Raw genomic sequence first — 6,962 nt, forward strand, 5'->3', positions numbered from 1 at the left:
CTCTCTCTCTCTCTCTCGCATTTGCACCTGCACACATTCACGTACATATGCTAACCTATACACACGAACACAGAAACACACTCACGCACGGACACAAACACACCCAGCCTTGCGCTGAGGGAGGGTCACACTAAGACTTGCTGGTTCATGTGGCCAAACCTCAGTGATACTGGGATACCACAGATGTTCCCGTTTAGGTAGCTTCCTGTTAGATAGACTTACACAGGAACTACACACAGGACTGCCAAATATGTAAAACAACGTCCTGGGGTTGTGTCTTTACACATCTTGGTGCAAGTTTAATAATTAGTTCCCAGTGATGCTTTGTTGGAAGCTTGCCTCTGAAGGTGGCAGAAACACTGATATGGTGCTGAGAGGTCAGAATGGGACATTGGTTCCAATCCCAGTGGGTACCTTCTGTCTCCCCAGTCTTTGACTTTACACAAGATCCCTGGTTGGATTGTACGATTACAGAGTTCTCAGTGCACATGTTTTTCATAAAAATGTATTCAACACACTGCACAACTCACATGAGGAATGACCACTTAAATGAGTTACAGCAACCGCTGCTGATCAGAAAATGAATTGCTGTCCGCTGGGATTGGGAAGCGGAGAGGGTTAAAGTTCGAGAGATTTAATAAAATATCATGTCAGCTGAACTGGCAGCAACTCTCCTCGTAACCATGGGAGTCACAGGAAAAAAGAACGCATTATAACAGGGAAAATAACCCAGGCTATTATATATTAACATTTTCATGTTCAGAGCAAAACTTTAAAGAATTAAGGAATGGGGAATGGGCATTGATGTGAGATTTTGTGAGCGATTGCTTGAATTAGAATCAAATCTCAAACCAAGCAAACTGTCTGGAATTGATTCTATCGAATTCTTCAGCTCAACAGAATTTAAAAACCACAAATGTCGCACTTTGATACATGTGACTTAAGTGAGTTTTTCCTTGGATATGTTAATTAGGGCACAGCTGAATAGTCTAAGTGGGTAGGTAATAAGCAGAAAACTCTCTCCAACGAGATGAGAGAGATGTTCACCGTGCAATAGGCAATGAGCAACTTAGCAACATTTAGCTTTAAGAAGCTTTTCAGATTCAAGGTAAGTTGAACTTAATTCCAATTTGAAGCTTAAGTTTCTTGGATCAGTTTGATGAGTCATTAGCAATATTTTACTTAGTTTGAGAAGTATTTTGATTTTAAGGCAATGCATTTTATTTTGGTGTTTTTACACCAGATGCTTCTCAGAATGACCCAAAGTTGGTAGATCCATCCTTTCTGCTTCATTATTTCTTTTTATTTATTTTGGAAATACATCACGGTAATAGGCCCTCTGAGCCTCTGCTGCTAAGCTGTACATTTTTGGACTGTGAGAGGACAGCCATCCGGTCACATGAAGAACATACAAACTCTTTACAGACAGTAGTGGGTATTGAACTCAGGTCACTGGTGCTGACCACTACACACGTGCCACCCTAGTATTTCCTTCTCAAGAGACAGGAGTCAGGATTGCGACTGGGGGTCCCTGGAGCTTTGCTGACATTTGTACAAAGCCCCTAAAACTGTCACCGGCGGCAAGGAACCCCCCCCCTCCCCCGGGTTCTGTGTTTGTATTTGGAGCTGCACCTTTGTGTTTTTGCTTTTTGCAACGTGCCTGCGTAAGCGTGCCACTTTGACAGGAGATCTCTGGGACTGAGTTAACTGTGGCGAAATTTATGGAGGAACTAATTTTTGCAAGAAGCCCCTGAAATTGCAGAACAGAAAAGTTAAAATCAAGTCTTCCTTTTGCATCAACCTTGTAATCAGAGAACACTCTGTGAAGAGGTCTGTTGAATTTCATGTAGCAATTAATGCTCACTAATTAATAAACATTAACTTACCCCTTACTGCAATTAGTAAAATTAAGTACAGTTAAAGATCATCCTGGCAATAGAGGACTGAATATTACATTGGTTCAGTTCTCGATATTTACACTGCTGAATAATTAGTTTTGGATCCTGCTAAGACAGTATTCCTGTTGTTATAAATAGTGAAGACTGACTTGGCAGCTGATGGGTGAGATTGACAGGATTAGAATAAGCTGCAGAGAGTTGTAAACTCAGCCAGCTCCATCTTGGGCACCAGCCATCCCACTATTAAGAACACCTTCAAAAAGTGATGCCTCAGAAAGGTGTCATCCATCATTAAGGACCCCCATCACCCAGGGCATGCCCTCTTCTTGTTGCTACCATCAAGGAGCCTGAAGAGACATACTCAATCATTCAGGAACAGTTTCTTGCCCTATAGCATTAGATTTCTGAACGGTCCATAAACCCATGAACACTATCTTACTCTTTGCTGTCTTTTTCACTATTTATTTAATTACTTTAATATGTATTTCTTATTATAATTTACAGTATATTTTATGACCTGCACCACAAAACATCAAATTTCATGACGTCCGTGACAATAAACCTGATTCGGATTCCGCATCAGCATCAGGAACCTGGGTTCGATTCTGTCAGTGTCAGCGAGCAGTTTATACGTTCTCCTCATGACTGCGTGGCTTTCCTCCTGGTGCTCTGGTTTCCTCCCACACTCCAAAGATGTATGGGTTAGCATTAGTGAGTTGTGGGCATGCTCCGTTGCTACTGGAAGCATGGCAACACTTGCAGGCTGCCCAGTACAACCCTCACTGATTTGATTTCACACAAAGGATGTATTTCACTGGATGATTTGATGAAGATATGACAAATAAATCTGATATTTCAATAGGCTCTCGCTCACTCTCTCAATGTTTTGCATCACAGATAATATCCACATCGATGTCACAGACAATAATCTGTGTGGCATCTCCTCATTATTATTATCATCATCATGACTGCTTCTACCTAAAACAAGCTAATGTTTTTCCAAATTAAAAAGTCAGCAGTCAGTAAATCTACCAAATACACTGGATGACAATTTTTTTTCAAAAATGCTGCTTTCTCAAAAATTTTCATTGATTATGATAGACCACTTGAAGCTGAACACAAATATAATTTCAGACTATTTGCATCACATAGGAATTTGGGGAAACAAGAAATTAACTTTTATTGAATATAATGCATTTAATTGCATAATGGTGCTGACCTTTTGCAATAGTTCAACTAAACTAAACATGCTTCGTCGATGAGTTTTGTTTGTACTCAGTGTCTGAGGCTTCTCACTTAAGTATCCTACAAAAATCGGCCAGCACGGGTGGATTCTAGTTGCTCTGATACCATTTCTCCATGATCGTAATGTCCTGGTGAAACCTTACACCATGTTTGCCACTGAGAGCTGCAAGATTGCCAAAGAAGAAGTCTAAATGGGAATGCAGAAGATTAATCTTTAGTGACATGTTGCAGTTCATGGTTTTGTATCCCCGAAGCACTTTGTCAACCAGCTGCTCATAGTTTGGGGCTCTGTAGTTGCCAAGAAAATTTTCAGCGCGATCCTTGAATGCCTTCCATGTGATTTCCTCTGGTCCCACCAGAAGTTCTTCAAATTGTCCGTTACTGATGACCTGCTTGATTTACGGACCAACAAAAATCCCTTGCTTAATCTTGACATCAGTTATTCTGACTGGAATTACAAACTGAAATAACAAATATAGGCAATTTCAAATAAATGGTGTGTGATAGGGAACTTCCACGGTGATTTTCATGATCTGCAGCCCAAAATCCATAAGATACACCCAAAAGTAGTCAGTTAGCACAATCTTTGTCGTCCAATGATATCTGCTTGGGAACATGAGTGGATCTCTGTTTCATAATGCCTGCTCGTTGAGAAGGCTGGATCATTAATATTCTCAGTGGGTCAGGAAGCATCAATGGAGGGGAATAAAGAGCCAATGTTTTAGGCTGAGACGCTTCACCAGAACCCATAATGAAGGGTTTTAGCCCGAAACTTTGACTTTCATTTCCACAGATACAGCCTGACTTGCTGAGTTCCTCCAGCATTTTCCGTGTGTTGTTCAAGATTTCCAGCATCTGCAGAACTCTTGTGTTTAGGATCAATAATGCTCATGTTTTTATCACATCTTAGATTTATGGTCCCTGCCTGGACTTCTAACAGGAGGGAAAGACTCTTACATTTCTATAGCAGCTTGTATAAAATCCTGTAGCTTTTTACAGCCAAGGAAATACTTTCCGAAGTGTTGTCACTCATCACAGCAGGCAACAATCTCCCACAAAGAGCAATGTGAGAAAAAAGCAATCTGTTTCTGTCTGAACGCAACAAGCTACAAATGCTGGGAATCTGAAATGAAAACAGAGATGTTGGAAATACTCAGCAGGTCAGACAGCATTCAGAGATGTTGACTGAAGAGGGAGAATATCGGTTAATTCATGTATTCACTCGCCACATACGAAGGGTCCCTTTAGAATACTCAGCAGATCCGACTGCATTCGGAGATGCCGATTGCTATAAAGATGTTGAACAGAGAGAGAATATCATTCAATTAATGTGTTCACTTGCCACATACAAAGAGTCCCTTTAGAACAGAGACGAGGAGGAATTTCTTTGGCCAGAGGGTGGTGAATCTGTCATAGACAGCTGTTCAAAGTCTACAGTCAAATACATTTATTATTAGATTATGTATACCATATACAATATTGAGATTCATTCCTTGCAGGCACACACAAGAAAACAAGGAAATAGAATTAGAATCCACAAAAATTCAAATCAAAGACCAGCAAACATTCAACGTGCAGAAGGGAACAAACTGTGCAAACAAAGAAAAGTGTGAACGACCGATATTGAGGATTGTGCAGGCATTGAGTATATTTAAAGTGGAGGTTGACACGTTCTTATTTAGTCAGGGCATCAAACTTTATGGGGAGAATGGGGTAGACAGGGATAATTAATCAGCCATGAAGGAATGGAGGAGTAGACTCAATGGGCTGAATGGCCTAATTCTACTTCTATGTCTTATGGTCTTTCAATGTCACTATTGTTGGTTTGAGTGTGAGGAACTATTGAGAGAGCTTTTTAGTTTGTCAATGCTTGGTGCAGATCACATCACCAGAGCACTGGGGTTGAAATGCTATTAACAGTCACCACTGTTAATATTTTAAAACCAGCCAATCATAGTTTTCAAAATAGATACTAAATCAATTTCAGCAAAAGGACTTGGGGGCAATTTTGCAAAACGTCTATTATGACAAACGACCTGTTTCATTCCAGGATTTTATCATCTGGGTTAAATTTTATCCAGTTACACACAGGATATTGTTGAGAGGGTCCGTCCTAACTAATCAGAAACTAACTGCAGATTCCTTCACAGAGAGTTGTAAACTATTTCTCAGTTCACTTCTTCACACAACTTAGACCCCATTTGAAAAATATTTAAATCGTCACCATAGTTTTAAATAGAAGGCCGGCGGTGCAGCGGCAGCCGCACCGGAGTTTGGGGTGAGTGGTCGCGGGTTCGAATCCGGCTGGCTCCTTGCAAACTTCCCATCTGTGCTGAGTTGAGTGTCGAGTTAGCAACTCGGCCTCATAAAAGCAGACAAATGCTAAAGAAACAGCAAGGTTGCCGCCCGATGCACCACGAGGCACAGGGAGGAACAACAACAATAATGTTAACATAGAACATAGAAGAGTAAAGCACAGGAGCAGGCCCTTCGGCCCACAATGTTGTACTGAACCAACTTCTGCCTACACAATGTCCATAATCTTCCATTTTTCTCACATTTATGTGCCTGTCTAAATGTTTCTTAAATGTCCCTCATGTATTTGCCTCTGCCACTGCCTCAGGAAGCACATTCCAGACATCCACCACTCGCTGTGTAACAAAACTTGCCCCTCACATCTCCCTTGAAATTGCTCCCCTCTCATCTTAAATGCATGCCCTCTGGTATTAGACACCTTAACCCTTGGAAAAAGATACTGTCTGTCTACTCTAACTCTGCCTCTCACAATCTTATAAACCTCTATCAGATCTCCCCTCAGCCTCTGCAAAAACAACCCAAGTTTGTCCAAACTCTTGTAATAGCACGTGCCCTCTAATCCAGCCAGGTCAACCTCTGACTTAAAACGTTAGCTGTGTCTTCATTATTCAAATGTGAAAAGGGAATTTTACTTTTCTTCCTTAATACCAATTCAGATTCAGATTCGATTCAAATTCAGTCAGGATCGTACTCACATCATACACCGGGGTAACCGTAGCCTTTGGCTGGGAGCAGATGTCGTCAGGTAGCGCCCAACCTTCATAGAGTATTTCGACCCTTAACCTCCACCCTCTCCAGTTGATGGGTCAGAGTAGATGGGCCGAGTCACTGCCCATCTACTCCTGACCTCCAGCTCAAGTTAACATCTCAATAAAGCTATTGTAATTACTCAGTAGTGTTAAAGCAGTGACACATGCAAACATCAGAGTGCTCTCTTAATTGGACCTTTGACCTTCATACCCCTGTCATCATGGACTTAATAACTGAAAGATTTTGAATATATAAGCAAGTCTTCAATACAAAGCTTATAGTTACCTGTGACAATAACAATGAATGATTGAGCTAGGACTTCCACACAGTGAGTGTTTATATCAAGATTAGTTTGTTCTTTATTATGTTTACTAGCCGTGGTATTGAAACGAGCTTCAGTCCAGTGCCTCGAATTCGTGGTATTGAAAGGAGGTTTATCTGGTGATATCTCTCTCCTATCTCCTGTCAGTAGTACTGAAAGGAGGTTTATCTGACGATATCTCTCTCCTATCTCCTGTCAGTAGTATTGAAAGGAGGTTTATCTGGCGATGTCTCTCTCCTATCTTGAGTCAGTAGTATTGAAAGGAGGTTTATCTGGTGATGTTGCTCACATGTCTCGTGTCAGTGGAATGGAAGCGAGGTTTAGCTGGTGATATCTCCCTCCTATCTCGAGTCAGTAGTATTGAAAGGAGGTTTATCTGGTGATGTCTCTCTCCTATCTCCTGTCAGTAGTATTGAAATGAGGTTTAGCTG

At 41.1% G+C, this 6,962-nt stretch overlaps 1 long non-coding RNA gene across 1 annotated transcript; it reads left to right on the forward strand.

Moving 5' to 3' along the window:
- The first annotated feature begins 709 nt into the window (after positions 1 to 709).
- On the forward strand, positions 710 to 2,761 carry LOC140739014 (uncharacterized). Its single transcript, XR_012101535.1, has 2 exons — positions 710 to 1,108; positions 2,403 to 2,761. It is a non-coding gene; the product is annotated as an uncharacterized lncRNA (long non-coding RNA).
- Positions 2,762 to 6,962: the final 4,201 nt, after the last annotated feature.

This window comes from Hemitrygon akajei, chromosome 14 (assembly GCF_048418815.1).
Source record: "Hemitrygon akajei chromosome 14, sHemAka1.3, whole genome shotgun sequence".
NCBI lineage: Eukaryota > Metazoa > Chordata > Chondrichthyes > Myliobatiformes > Dasyatidae > Hemitrygon > Hemitrygon akajei.